Here is a 15,942-nt window from a genome sequence, read left to right as displayed (position 1 = left end):
TAGGCAATCCATGTTCCAGGCTTGTCTTTCACCTGTGGGATTGTGGGCGAGTCACTTAATTGCTCTATGCCTGAGCTTCCCTTTCTGTAAAAGAGTATCTTGGTAGATACTGCACTGGGCTGTTTTGAAGCTTAGAGTGTGGTTCTCCTCCAGAAGGGCAGTGTGAGCTTTTATGTTTATCATCTCACATTAATTTCCGTATTGAATTTGCTCAGTTTATAAATTTAAATAAAAGATTCTTCTTGGGATCCAAATGCAAAGGCAGATTTGTTCTGGAATGGGCATTGTTATAGAGTGGGTGGCCCCTTTAAGACTAGGTCTGGACCCTGCCCATCTCTGCACTGAGTTCTGACCCTTTAAGGAGAGGCTCTATTGGAGTATAGGGCCAGAGGGGTCAGGTGACTGCAACCTTGAAAGCAAGACCTGCTGGAAAATCACAGCAGGACTATATATGGCCCAGTCTATGAGAGGCCAGACCTGTTGTAGGACTCTCCGCTAGGAAAGCCAGGGAAGGAGCTGCTTGGGATTTCTCCAGGTAGGTGCCTGGGTGGGGTTGGAAGAGCCTGAGGTGATAAGAACTCTGGGAAGCGGCCTGGAAGGGTTGTGCTAATGTAGCCGATGGGGGTGGGGTAGCCTAAAAGAGATGGGAGCTGTAGGAAATTACCCTGTGAAGTTGGATTGTTTTAGATTGAAGACACACAGCCCCTTCATGGTGTAGAGTTCCTGGGCTGGGGCCCCCTAGGATGCTACTGTAACGTGCTGCTGGCATCACTCAGAACTGTGAGTCACTGAGTTACCTCCCTGCCTCAAGCAAGAGTGAGATTAGCTGGAGGTTAGACAGTGTGTCAGCTCCCTGCCCCACCAGCCTATCTTCCTCAAAGCTCTCCCAGCCCAAAGCTTGCCTAGCAGGGCACAGTCAGTGAATTCCAGCCCCTGAGCTCCTCAGAGATGCTTCTCTGCAATGCATAACCCCTAGCACTGTAGGTTCACAGAACATATTAAGTTTGCTGCTCTTTTAAAGTACATTACAGCTTAACTGGGGTAAACACAGCCTTCCCTTCAAACACAGCACTGAGTGGGTTTATAGTAAAAATAAAACAAGTTTATTAACAAAATAACACAGGTTATGCTAAGGGGTACCCAATAGGACTGAAGATAGAAAGGGTTACATGAAAACAAAAGTAAAAATGTGCTTTGTAGTGGTTAAGACTTAACTCAACAAGCTACAGTCTTGGTTCAAGGTAGTTTTCTTACAAATTTCTTTCTTTCTTTCTAGCAAGGGCTGACTAGTTCTTTAGTTAGGCCCTTTTACAGAAGCACAAGGTGCTGCTTTCTCTAGGTCAGGGGTTCTCAAACTAGAGCTTGGGACCCCTTGGGGGTCGTGAGGGTATTACATGGGGGGATTGTGAGCTGTCAGTCTCCACCCCAAACCCCACTTTGCCTCCAGCATTTATAATGGTGTCCTCTGGTGGAAGCTGTTTTCTAGAACACAGCAAGTATTACTATTTTTTGCCCTTCTTTGACTCATGCTTTTTATGAGCATTAAATTCATCTTAAGAGTCTATTTGATCTCTGAAGATTGAAATCTTCTCTTGATCAACTGGAAAAGATACAGTAGTGGCAGCATAAGCTTCTCTCATGCTCTCCTTCCTATGGACCTCATTTTTGTTCTGCATGGACCACACACAGACATGAGTGTGGCCAAGTTACCATGTCCATTTAGGCTGCTAAGGCTGCCACCTACATGGCTACCTATCTGCTAGTATGGTATCGAAGCCCATCAACTCGTTTTGGATACAGCCATTGGCTGGATAATAAAATGAGGCTACCGTAATGTGCTATCCTGGGCAGACTGGACCTAGCTGAGAATGTCTCTGGCAACATTTTATATGCACGTTACTGAACTGAAATGAAAATTGATCTGGTGAAATGTGAACCAATAGTGTGAAGGAGAGAGAGCTTGGGAGGGGGTGTAGAAAGGAGGGCTTGTGGTCCCCCCATCCTGGGTGCCTGTAAGTTTACAACAAATACTCTACAGTGGCCAATAATCCCCAAGGGGCAGTTATGGCAGCTGTCAATTGTGGTATTCAGGGAAGCCCTGTCCCGGACCCTTTCTTAGTGTCTTAAAATCCCACTTACCCTGTAGAAAGGGGGTGCCTTGTTCTCAGTGTCACTCAATGGAATTCATCCTGTAGGACAAGCAGCTTGCATTGGGGGCCTGATCCAAAGACTCAATTGACTTTGGATCAGACCTCAGGGAAGAGGTTTTAAGGTCCCAGGAACATGCTGTCAACATAAATGACTTATTTTTTACTGTGGGAAAACAAAAAATGGGGGAGGGTAAACTCTCCCTTGACTTCAGTGGGGTTGTGTGGACAGAGGGGTATCCCTACAGAGCAGGATTGGGATCTTGCAGTCTGAGGAACCAAAAAGGAGAAGAGGTGCAGCAGCCTTCCAGAAGAGGGGTAGATGGTAGAAATTAGAATATCAGTATTGAAAGGGATCTCAGGAGATCATGTAGTCCATCCCCCTGCTCAAAGCAGGACCAATCTTCAGACAGATTTTTGCCCTAGTTTCCTAAATGGCCCCCTCAAGGATTGAACTCACAACCCTGGATTTAGCAGGCTAATGTGCACCCCACTGAGCTATCCCTCCTCACCATGCTCACCTCCATGCTTAGCCCTCCTGGTCTCTCGGCGTATTCATTCTGCTGCCAGGGACTCCCTTAGGGTAGCACACGGCACTTTATACATCACTGCTGAATTTGGCCTACTGTCCAGGTAGCTGCTTAATTGAAAGGTTGAGACACAGTCTCCCCACCCATTGCTTCTGTATCTACTGCTGTATTCACTTCTGATCATTCTGAAATGAAATATGCTCTGCAGATGCCAAACTGTATGGGGCTCGTTAATAGCGCTGCTGATAGCCTGCACTCTTGACATAGCGGATAATGAAAAATCGCCAAGGACGGGCACGTGAAAAAACAGGTGGGTACCGGAGTTTGGTGCCAGAATGATGTGTCAACCCCATTGTTTTCCTGAGATAAATGTTCTTATTGAATCGGTTGTTCTGGGTTTGAAGGGACAATGTATGCAGAGTTACATCATGCCTGTAATGTGGTTGTGAAGAACGCTACCTAATGTGGAACATTCCCTGGTATTACTGTGAATTAGCATTCCCACACATTGTTCCATGGGGTTCATTGGCTCTCAAGTGCTGAGGGAGGTGGGTCTGAGCTCAGGTGAAGCATCCAGGGATGCCTCTGATGCAGCCTTGATCTCTGTGGCCTTAACCTCTGACTCAGTTTCCCCACTCATGAAAGGAGAATGACATTACTTGCCTACCTACAAGGTGCTTCAAGGATTAATTAAAGTGCTAAATATTATGGTACCCATACTAGTACTGGTACATCAAACTCTTGCTGCTGATCTCTGCCTGGCTATTCTCCCCCACCTGCAGTTCCCCACACAACTCACTTCCCCCTCTGTCTAACCTGGTTATCATGCTCCCATCACTATCATGTCTGAACTAGCTCCTGATGCACAGCTGCTGCCTGCTTCCTATACAGGGTGAGCAACCTAACCTGAAATAGCTTCCTGTGACTTTGAGCTGCACAAGCATCACTGCAGACTAGAATATGGGTGACTGCATGTGAAGTGGGCCTGGTGGCAGACTATGAGGCAGCCCAGAGATCTGCTGCTGAAATGACCTCTTAGGAGGGCAGGGATGAACACAGGAAAGGAGTGTGCAGAGCGCTGGCTGTTTGCATGGCAAGGGTGATGAGGTCTCTGAGGAAACTATTGCAGTGGGATGGCTCAGATGGTTGTTATATATGTACGTGGTCTGAAGAAAAGCCCCAGAACTTTGGAGGAATTTACAACCTAGGATTTCCACCAGATTTTGTCATTCAGATTTATCTCTAGTTACATGGAATCTCTGTGGAAGCAAGGCTCTACCTATATGCAGTCTCATTAATTTTCTGGGAGTTCTAGCTTCTAATGTATAGAGATGTGGCAAAACCTGTGGCATGACTTGAGCAGCTTCATAGTCATCATCAGGAAGCTGAACTCTTTGCAGTTTAGAGGAAAGAAGCATGATTGCTGAGCTCTGACCAGACCCTGCCCCACTGGCAATGTGTTGTAAGATCCAGCCAATGTGTTCTGTACCTATTGAGTACCTTCTAGTGTCTGGTAATTACACACAAAGAATCAAGATGTTCCATCTACTTCAAGTGTAAAGAACCAGAGCATCTCTTCTATTCGTGCTCTAATTGTTTCCTTTAATTTTGTGACCTCTTGGGTTATTGTCACGTGCAGTTAGTCAAAATAAATTAATTGTACTTCATCGACACTAAAACCAGAATGCACGAGATCCCATAAAGCTAAAAATCTGCTTGAGATGAACGGATCCATTTTGGCATGGCACTCTAGGTAAGGCTGCTGATAAAAACCACATTTCACAGTGCAAGAATTCTGTTCTCATGCTTCCTAGATAAGAGGGCATACAAATTAAGTCAGCTTGTAACTATTAAAATATATTTTATGGCACTAATCTGCTATAGGTACCCACCACAGCACACATTAGTAGATGAAATATTAACATCTGATCACAGTGCTGTACAAAATGGGATGTAGAAGGTTGAAATCTGTATGGGAATTTGAATAATCTGAGACCTCCCTCCACCAATGGGCCAGACTCTTACTTTCACGTACTGTGATGCATTCAGATACCACAATGAAGGTGCTTAGATGTCATGGCAGAGGACTATTGTTACAATAGAACCCACCCACCTGTTCTTGAGACTCTAATGATTTAAGTCACTTGAACAATGGCCCCGCTGCCTTGACCAGAGACATGCTGAGAGGCTCATCTACTTGGACTCGTTTTGGGAACTGAGAGTTCGTTTGATAGACTCAGAGACAGTTTATATGCCTGGACAATATTAGCCTTAAATGCTTTCCAGAAAAAGTCAAGGTCCTGATGGTTTGGGAGAAGGACTCCTGGAACTCTCTGTGGCTTCCAGGTGGCTAGTGGTCAACCAGCGATAACAGATGATAAACCCTTCCCTTGGGTTTCATTCCTCCTTTCTTACTGTATCCCTTTTCTTTTGCTCTTATCCTCCACTCCAAGTTGTAGGTCTAATTGGCATCAAGCCAACTGAGCTTTGGGGCTATGGTGTTTCTTGAGCTTTGACAACATAATCTAGCCATGTTGGATGTGGTCCCTGCCTGCTCATCTGGTGCTGCCTTGTTTGATCCTCCTGCTGTGGAGAGAGAGGGGACTTTGTCTGTTAAACTGACACTGCCTCCTGCTCCCTGACTTTCAGTCTCTCTAATTGTTCTTGGACAAGGATATCCCTGTCTGCTTGAGAAGAGGGTGCCAGCATTGACCGCCCACATCAGACTGTAGCAGAGCATCTTCTTTCCCTCTGCTTCTGTCTTTGTTTGGGGGAGGGAGATGGGATTCTAAACTAACACAATTTCAACTTTGGAAGTTAATGGACAACTTGACTTTCAGTGTTTTAGCCACGTTGGTCCCAGAATGTTAGAGAGACAAGATGGGTGAGGTAATATCTTTTATTGGACCAACTTCTATTGGTGAGAGAGAGAAGCTTTCAAGCTAGAGCTTGTCTCTCACCAGCAAAAATTGGTCCAATAAAAGATATTACGTAACTCACCTTGTTTCTCTAACATCTTTATTGCCACCTGTGTGACAGTGTCCTCAGAATCTTGTTGACACATCAGTCGTGAACTCAGCAACATTGTCACTGTAACCTAAGACACAAAGCTGACCTTTGTAAGTTGAATTTACCTGGTAGCTCATGGTTAATAAAATAGAAGGTTTACATCCTGTGTAGTTTGAGACATTAGAACCTGAGCTCATGGAAAAGAAACATAAGGTACAGCACTAGCAGTGGGTTGTAAAGTACCATCAGAACTAATACTGCAATGATAACAGGGCACAGTAAAAGAACCGAGGTAGGTAGACCTAAAATAAAATCTGCTACGAGGAAGAATCAATACAACCAAAAGCCCTTGAGAGTTCAGCCCATATCTTGGAGATCAGTGTAGTAGAAAGGAGGGTCAGGGGTCCCTGGAACAATACAGTGTGAGAGGTGAGGCAACACTCTGGATTAGGGACGTGGGCAGATGAGGCATTAACTCTGAGGGACAGATCTTCAGCTGTAAGTTGTCATGGCTCCTTGGCTTCAATGAAGCTATGACAATTCATGCCAACTGACAGTCTGCCTCTCTTGGGACTACACTAACATCAAGTCCCTGTTCAGGTCCGCTAATCTGGCATGTAATTCCAACCAACAAAACAAAGCAGAAAATGGAATTATCCTGCAATGGAACACAAAGTGCACGAATGTACTAAACTGCCTCTACATCAAACAAAGATTAATTTTTTTTGAATAATTGGAGATACACCTATCTCCTAGAACTGGAAGGGACCCTGAAAGGTCATTGAGTTCAGCCCTCTGCCTTCACTAGCAGGACCAAGTACTGATTTTGCCCCAGATCCCTAAGTGGCCCCGTCAAGGATTGAACGCACAACACTGGGATTAGCAGGCTAATGCTCAAACCACTGAGCTATCCCTCCCCTATACCATTAATACATGGTGCTGGTTATGATCTAGTGCAGGGGTCCCCAACACAGTGCCCGCAGGCACCATGGTGCCTGCTGGGGCATTTAAGTGCGCCTGCGTACTGGCTGGTGGACGAGCATCCGCTGAAATGCTGCTGAAATTCGGCGGCATTTCAGCGGCGATGCTTCTGGATGACACCGCTTGTCAGTGGCATTTTGGCGGATGCTCGTCTGCCACCGTGGTCCTCCATGGCTCATCTGGCACCCGCCAAATGGATAAGGTCAGGGATCACTGGTCTAGTGGGATAACTGGAGTAAGAAGGGGTGGTGAATGCTGCTATTGCATGTTACAGGCTGATGCTTGTGAGCTACAGATGACAATGCATAAAGCAGGAGCGAAGACTTTCGGTAATGGTTAAGACCTGAAAACAAAGGAGATGTGACAGTTGGCATGTGTCTAGACCCTCAGGACTAGAAAAAGTAAGAACATACCGGTAATATTCCTGGAGCAACTCTAAAGATTCCCTAAGAAACAGCAGAACAATATTCACATAAGGAATTTTACATACTTGGATACCTGTTTGGTAACAAAAGTAGCTAAACATCCATCATCATCAGACAGATTCTGAAAATGACAGCTTAGTGACTCAGAAAGCAGAGATGCGTGCTTCTTCCAGGTAGGTAGGAAATGGTGCAGATCATGAAGACAAGAGGGAAGCTTGGACCCAAAGACAAGAAGTCATGAATTTGAACAGAGAAAGAAAAAAGGTTCACAAAGCACAGCAAACCAAAGGTGTGTGATTTCAGAGGCAACTTTGGGGAAAAATGAGAAGGGACAGTAAATGGCCAATGTGGCTGCATGAATGACTGTTTTATTTTATATAAATAGACTGTGCAGGAAATAGAAGAAGGTTTTTGAAGGATGAAATAAGGGCAGAAAATGAGATGATAGTCTGGAGGGAATAAGAAGACTTTTATAAATACATGGTGTGGGGAATGAAGAACAAATGACAGTGATAACTAGGATTGGCAGAATGCAACTTCTATTTTTTTTGCTTTTGACAGTATCCATTTATTTTAAGCGCTTTTTCAATTATCTACTCAGTGGCTGGAAATTGTGTGTGTGGTGGGGGAAAGAGGGTCACACAAAGGGCAAAGGGATCATACCATTATTTAATGACAGATGTTGAGATTGAAAAAGTTAAAGCTTCAGAACTATCAAAACACAAATTGCCAATGTCTAGTGTCAAAATACGCAAAGTAAATATCTTTAAATCAGCAGATAAAAATCGAATCCTTCCAAACCCGGTAGTAACTCAGAAGGGGGTGCAGTACTGGATTTCTACTTCTTGCATAAGCACATTAGGGAAAAGAAGTACAATCTACTCTAGCTGCTAGACTACAATAATATGGACTCCATTCCCAAAGACAGTTATCATCCACTCGTTAATGTTGATGTGACTAAACAATGATGCAAACAAACATGCTAAATACAACTTTAATGTTACTCTTAAGATCCAGTCCTGCTACATGTCCTTAACTCCCATTGCTTTTAATGGGTGTGGCTGCCATGCTCAGACATTGGCAGGAGACATTCAGGGTCTTGCAGGTGGAGGCTATGAGCAGGGGGAACAAACCTTCCTTGAGTTAGTCAGCCTCTCCCTGGGAAGTATTAGGTGAGGTGACAGGGTAAGCAGGGGGCAGAAATTGCTGTGTCAGTGTTTGTTATGGCCTTAGGAGTGGAGACTTCTAAGGCAGTAGCCAGTGGGAGGAGAGATATTTTTAGTAGCTAGTCAGAGTGAATAATAACCTGAGGGGCTCCCTGTTTACTCAGTAATAACACTGTTAGAGACAAGGAGCGTGAGGTAATATTTTTTTTTTATTGGACCAGCTTCTGTAGGTGAGAGAGACCGAGCCTTCGAGCTACACAGAGTTCTGGCAGCTGAAGAAGAGCTGTGTGTAACCTTGGTTACAACAACACTGCACACTATGGTGGCTTAGGGGAAGAATAGGGTGACCAGATGTCCCAATTTTATAGGGACAGTCCTGATTTTTGGGTCTTTTTGTTATATAGACTCCTATTACCCCCCCCTTCCCGCCCCCCATCCCGATTTTTCACACTTGCTGTCTGGTCACCCTAGGCAAGAATAAACATCCAGGTGCAGAATGTGCCTCCCTAATGTTGTGACAGGTATACAACACAACAATTTGTTGCTACACGTCAACTCTGTTGGTTGGCTGACAGCTTAGATTTAGGAACTTTGCTTTAGGATGCTTGCGTATAATGGCAGATGCAGGTTAAGTGTGCTAAGGACTCGAGCATAGCATGTTGTGCTTCATCTAGAGATGATGAATGATGGGGTGGGGTGGTACAAAGGATCCACCAGCATGAGTTTGGGATGGCTCCCCTATCTAGGAGCAATTAAAGCTTCATGCAGTCATGGCTTGTTACTCTCTGAAGGGCTCTTGGGAACAACTTGGAAATAGTTTGGGTGTGAAAGTGGGCACACTTTTAAAATGTAAATATAGCAAATGTATTGCCTAAAAGCCCAACTGCCTCTCCAGTTCCTCTGATTCCATATTGTGGGTACATTTGAACTTCACGCTTCCAAGGGATGAGGGACCATAGGGCCACCAGAGGTGTATTGCACATTGTAGTGTCTCCACAGTGCAGTTATGCTGAAAGGTGCAGATGGTTGCAATTGGGTGCAGTTTTGATTGACAGCCATTCACAAAAGTCAATGGGAGTGCAAATCTCTCTATCAGATTAATTTTCAGAACAGTTAAGCCCATTTAGGTGGTGGTAGAGACAGCTACAAAGAATGGAGGGACTGCCAAAGGCAAATGACAGGTCAGAGGTACTGTGTGGCTTGGCAGTTTTCTGGTTGCAAATGCAGGGGCTAGGCAGTAGTTTGCAGCCTGTGTGTGTTGGAGGCAGAAAGCCAAAAAAAGCAGTTGTGAGCATGGCCCTGAGCATCTTGGGCATAGAGCTTGCTGCATGGCAAGGAAACTACCTGCTCTTGTTTGTATTGTCTTGTGGTAAACAGGGCTCTTTGAAAACAGACAGTGCTGCACTACAGACTAATATAGCTGACTTGTTTCATTGAAACCTTATCCAAATAGAAACAACGCACAAGGAACTAAATAAAGGTTCACTGCTTGGGCCAAAGAGGCAAAAATACTAATGTCCTGACATGATCCCAGTCCGGATTGTAAATTGACTATGTAGTTTTTGTGCATTTCTTGGGCAATTCAAAGGTCTCTTAGTGAGGCATTATATAGAGAACAGATGAGCCCCTGGTAATAGTGCCTTGCATTGTGAAGGATCCCAGACTCTATTACTAACTGAAATCAGTAGAGAGTTGTTATTATCCATATTTGCTATCAGTTATTGCAATTATTTCCTATTTGATTACAGTGGAAATCTGTGGTAATGGTATCTCTTTGTGCTGTGTAGAATCTGCTGGCTTTAGCAGCAGTCACTGTGTATGGGATGAAGCCATTGCTGGGGTGGAGTGCAAAAGGCAAGAAAAGGCTACGCAACTGTGACAGGTTCCCCCTGGGTGCCAGTTGGAACTGGGGTACCACTGAGCCTGCCTAACCCACCAGCCTGGGCTCCCTTTACACTGTACTGCTATGCAGCCTGTCTGTAAATGGCTCTCTTAATAAAGAGACAGTTTAATTTTAGAAATGTGGAGACCTCTCTTATGCAGTACATGGTGCATGAAACACTCAGAGTAACAGCGATTTACTAGGGATTTCCTTCTGGCATCAGACCAGGCAACTTCTTAATCCCCACAAGAGAAAGGAATGTCTAGCATGAAGGCTGCGTGTGGTGCAGAGCCTTTGTTCACTAGACACTCCTTCCTCATGTTGAACTCAGTTTCTCCGCGTATAAGCCAGAACGTATACAGCTGGCCTGATGGCCTGGTGGTGAACATACTATGAAACAATCTTCCCCATGTGAAACGGTTGTCTGGTTAGAAAGGAGTGGAGCTGAGGATATTAATGCTACCTTAATAACAATGAAATGCCCCTTTCATGGGCACATTTCTCTACTAATCTATGATTAGTCAAAAATAGGATATTGTATAGGATACTCTTGGCTTTCAGATGACATAAGCCATTAATTCCTCCTCCAGAGCTGAACGTTACAGGTATTTGTTACAGTGTGATCAGAGCTTTTAATTTTGGCACCAGCAATTCTAAGCATCTTTAGCAGAGAACACTGGGAAGTCAGAAATAAAAAATCTCAATGAGCCATAACTTTCATCACGGTGTGCCCATGTTGTAGTGCTCCAGGATATTTCAGAAAGAGACATCACAGAATGATAGACATTAGCAAAATACTAAATGTCTTATCTAATCTGTCCCATGATAGTGCTTGATTATTTTCTGTAATTATTCTCCAGTGTTATAGTTCAGTCTAGCTCTAAAATGTCTCACATGCTATTTTAGTCTAATACTTCTTGCCACTGGGAGCTTTTTTCCTGATCTTCAGCATACATTTCCCTTTCATTTTATTTTTCACCTCCTAGTTAGCCTACATCCCATGGTCTTCCCTTCAAAGAAACAGAATTTACAGATTCACTTACAAAAAATACTATTCTTAGATCTTCCTTGCCAAATGAATTACCAATCAGCACAAACACATGATCTCATTGCTGACCGCCAAATCATCCCTTCCTCCTTGTGTTTGCGATCATCAAGTTATGTATTAACTTAGTACCTGATCTTGCAAATATATACGTGAATAACTTTCCTCATGTAAGTATCTTATGGTGACTTGTACACCTTTATCCCAATAATCAGCTCCTCCACTCAGTAACTTTATTTTTGTAGGATTTTATCACATCATTCTTTGGTAAGCTCTTCAGATGTTGTTTTTGGGGGTGCCAACTTGAGTCACCTTAAAGAGGGGCTGAGTTTTACAAAGGGCTGAGCAACTGTCCTCAAAGTTGGGTAACCAAAATTGCTGGCCACTCTTGAAAATGTTGACCCTTATCTTGTCTGTAAAACGTATCAATACATAATAATTAGTTCAGGCCATTATGGGTTTCCATTGATATCCTTTGTAAAACTCCCATTGGCAGCAAAGTTAGGCCAATATTGAGTGTTTCTGAAAATTCAACTGTGATGTCCTGTTTCTCTTTCTATCCTCCGAAGAGAATATATCATCTTTCTACCAACCATGACACCTAGTGACAAATCAGGGTGAACCATGGCAACCATCACAACTTAAAATAGTGTGAGGCATTTGACTTAGTGACATGCCACTTAAAGCTAAACAAACAATGTCCAGCTGTGGTGATTAATCCTAGACTCATGAACTGCACTACAGAGAATAGAATTATTGGTGAGTAATTTCTACTTAGTGTCACTCTTGAGACAACTGGGTACCAGTAAAAGTGTTTTCACAGTCACCCAGAATAACGTTTTCAAGGATCATTTCCCTTTAACTTATCTTGCAAAAGACTGATTGCTCTGATAAAAAAGGCATAATTATTAACCTGTTTCAGCAGGATGCATCCAGTCTTCTATAAAACATATTATGCATTTGAAACCCTGGTATGCTATTTTTGAGACCGGGGTGGGGAGGGAATTGCATGCAGTTGACTGAACTTGACTGAAGCCGTGTGCGTGTGTGTGCCTGTGCGTGTGTACACTTCCATGTATATATGTATTTACTTTCTGAGTTGAATTCTGGAAATAAGTCATTGGGAGATACATGCATCAGATCCCAGCTTCCGTTTTTTTAAGAATATGCTCAGACTTCAATAGGTTTTTAGTAGTTTGTTCCTACATCCGCATTGATTTTAATGTATGACTGTTAGTGCTATTCCAGGGCTTTGGGACGGGGACTGTCTTCCTATGTGTTTGTACGGTGCCTAGCATAGTGCGGCCCATCTAGACTGGGGCTTTTAAGACTTACTCTAATACAGACAATGAAAGGATTTGTGCTTTGCTTCCTGCTCACAGAGGAAGCAGTGTGTGGATCCATTCACAGTGTTTGTGTTCTGCCTATGGATCGAAAAGGGTGTCAAAATAAGCACTGAGCAAAATGTCTATTGGGCAGTTGTTCTCAAAACGCTTTTCTACGGTTGTAAGACATGCACAACATATCACCTCCATGTGGGGAAACTCAGTCGGTTCCATATGTGCTGTCTCTGATCCGTTTGCAGGGTCAAATGGTGGGACAAGATTCCTAATATCAAAAGCCTTAATTGTTGGAAGTCTAGCATTCAGAGCATGCTCATAAAAGCTCAGGTGCTTTGGTCTGAGCATCTTGTTCATATGGCTGACTCAAATACCCAAAGTCATATTTGATGGTTAGCTAAAGCAAGGCACCTGTTCTCCTGGTGGCCACTATAAACGGCACACTGAAATCAAACTTGAAAGCATTGACCCCCCAGCAACTGATTGACCCCCCAGCAACTGAGAAGCAAGCGCCCATGACAGAACAAAGTGGCATCCGGTTTGTCATGGTGCCATTTAACCACTTTGAAGAGGAGTGCATTAACACCTTATGTGAAATTGTGAACAGCCAGGATACAACCGTCTGCAATGATCATGGACAATCTTGTCTGTCCCACATGTAAACGTATTTGAGGTTCTCGCATTGGTCTGACCTCGCATATCCATGTTCACCTGTAGTGTTTGCTGAGTCCTCATAAGTTGACAATCAACATGAGACCCCATCATGATCATCATCATACTGCTTGTTCAGCTTTAAAAGAACGCTGTGTATGTGATACCTGTGGTACAGATTAAATATGCTATCAGCAGTTCTCAAACTCATCATACAAATAGAGTACTAGTATTTGGAGCTTGGATTCAGGGCTGAATCAGGTCTATGGATTAGGTCTGAATTCGAATTTTACGTTGATGTCATTTTGCTAGCTGTTCTTGTGTGACACTGACGCCCTAATGGGCAGAATTCTTGTAAGCTATCACATTCTCGCATCTCCTGGGTACACCAGAATTGGAACCAGAAAATGGTTCCTGCTCAGTTATGGATCTGACCCAGAACCAAAACTATATAAAGTTGGGCTCAAAGTTGGGGAGTGAAATCTGAACCTACTTGAAATTCACAGGAGTTTGAGTTACTGGTTGTGGCCCATCTCTAACATATGCTTTATGCAACTTCTTTCAAACAGGAGAGATCACAGAGAGCCACAGACTGGTATTTTAGAGGTAGAATCATAGAATATCAGGGCTGGAAGGGACCTCAGGTCATCTAATCCAACCCCTTGCTCAAAGCAGGACCAATTTCCAACTAAATCATCCCAGCCAGGGCTTTGTTAAGCCTGACCTTAAAAACCTCTAAGGAAGAAGATTCCACCACCTCCCTAGGTAACCCATTCCAGAGCTTCACCACCCTCCTAGTGAAATAGTTTTTCCTAATATCCAACCTAAACCTCCCCACTGCAACTTGAGACCATTACTCCTTGTTCTGTCATCTGGTACCACTGAGAACAGTCTAGATCCATCCTCTTTAGAACCCCCTTTCAGATAGTTGAAAGCCGCAATCAAATCCCCCCTCATTCTTCTCTTCTGCAGACTAAACAATCCCAGTTCCCTCAGCCTCTCCTCATAAGTCATGTGCTCCAGCCTCTTAATCATTTTTGTTGCCCTCCGCTGGACTCTCTCCAATTTTTTCCACATCCTTCTTGTAGTGTGGGGCCCAAAACTGGACACAGTACTCCAGATGAGGCCTCACCACTGTCGAATAGAGAGGAATGATCATGTCCCTCGATCTGCTGGCAATGCCACTACTTATACAGCCAAAAATGCCGTTAGCCTTCTTGGCAACAAGGGCATACTGTAGACTCATATCCAGCTTCTCGTCCACTGTAACCCCTAGGTCCTTTTCTGCAGAACTGCTGCCTAGCCATTCGGTCCCTAGTCTGTAACAGTGAATGGGATTCTTCCATCCTAAGTGCAGAACTCTGCACTTGTCCTTGTTGAACCTCATCAGGTTTCTTTTGGCCCAATCCTCTAATTTGTCTAGGTCCCTCTGTATCCTATCCCTACCCTCCAGTGTGCCTACCACTCCTCCCAGTTTAGTGTCATCTGCAAACTTGCTGAGAGTGCAGTCCATGCCATCCTCCAGATCATTAATGAAGATATTGAACAAAACCAGCCCCAGGACCGACCCTTCGGGCACTCTGCTTGAAACCAGTTGGCAACTAGACATGGAGCTATTGATCATTACCTGTTGAGCATGACGATCTAGCCAGCTTTCTATCCACCTTATAGTGCATTCATCTGGCTCATACTTCTTTAACTTGCTGGCAAGAATACTGTGGGAGACCCTATTAAAAGCTTTGCTAAAGTCAAGGAATAACACATCCACTGCTTTCCCCTCACCCACAGACCCAGTTATCTCCTCATAGAAGGCAGTTAAGTTAATCAGGCATGTCTTACCCTTGGTGAATCCATGCTGACTGTTCCTGATCACTTTCCTCTCCTCTAAGTGCTTCAGAATTGATTCCTTAAGGACCTGCTCCATGATTTTTCCAGGGACTGAGGTGAGGCTGACTGGCTTTTAGTTCCCCAAATCCTCCTCCTTCCCTTTTTTAAAGATGGGCACTACATTAGCCTTTTTCCAGTCATCTGGGACCTCCCCTGATCGCCATGAGTTTTCAAAGATAATGGCCAGTGGCTTTGCAATCACATCCACCAACTCCTTTAGCCCCCTCGGATGCAGCGCATCCGGCCCCATGGACTTGTGCTCGTCCAGTTTTTCTAAATAGTCCCGAACCACTTCTTTCTCCACAGAGGGCTTGTCACCTCCTCCCCATACTGTGTTGCCCAGCGCAGCAGTCTGGGAGCTGACCTTGTTTGTGAAGACAGAGGCAAAAAAAGCATTGAGTACATTAGCTTTTTCCACATCCTCTGTCACTAGGTTGCCTCCCTCATTCAGTAAGGGGCCCACACTTTCCTTGACTTTCTTCTTGTTGCTAACATACCTCAAGAAACCCTTCTTGTTACTCCTAACATCCCTTAAGGGCTTTAGGAACATAATTTCCTAAAAGAAGAGCTTGTGCTCCTAAATTCCAGTAGGTGCTTTTGACCCCACCCCCAGCTTAATACAACAAAATTGCTCATTTGTTTGATAGCACTTTGTCAGTTTGATATTAGCATATTATCTGGCTATGTACTGTACTGTGAATTATTTTGTTTCAATTCATATACCAAAGGATTAAAAGAAAAAATGCATAACACTGAATTTAAGGTAGTCTGCCTACGAGAGTTCATAGCATTCACAAATGTCCTCGCATAAAAATGGTTTATGTACTTCTAGGTGATAATAGAAAACACAAATGCAAAATCTCGTGCCAAAAAAACAAC

At 43.9% G+C, this 15,942-nt stretch overlaps 1 long non-coding RNA gene across 1 annotated transcript in view; it reads left to right on the top strand.

The window, feature by feature from the left end:
- Positions 1–397: 397 nt before the first annotated feature.
- LOC123378415 overlaps positions 398–15,942 on the top strand; it is an 81,479-nt gene continuing 65,934 nt past the window's right edge. Inside the window, exons 1-2 of the long non-coding RNA XR_006582603.1 lie at positions 398–535; positions 2,886–2,987. This is a non-coding gene — a long non-coding RNA (uncharacterized LOC123378415). The remainder of the gene's footprint in view (positions 536–2,885; positions 2,988–15,942) is intronic.

The sequence above is a fragment of the Mauremys mutica genome, chromosome 10 (assembly GCF_020497125.1).
Source record: "Mauremys mutica isolate MM-2020 ecotype Southern chromosome 10, ASM2049712v1, whole genome shotgun sequence".
Lineage (NCBI taxonomy): Eukaryota > Metazoa > Chordata > Testudines > Geoemydidae > Mauremys > Mauremys mutica.
Note: the sequence above shows the minus strand (reverse complement) of the source record. Positions and strands in the feature narration are given on the sequence as shown.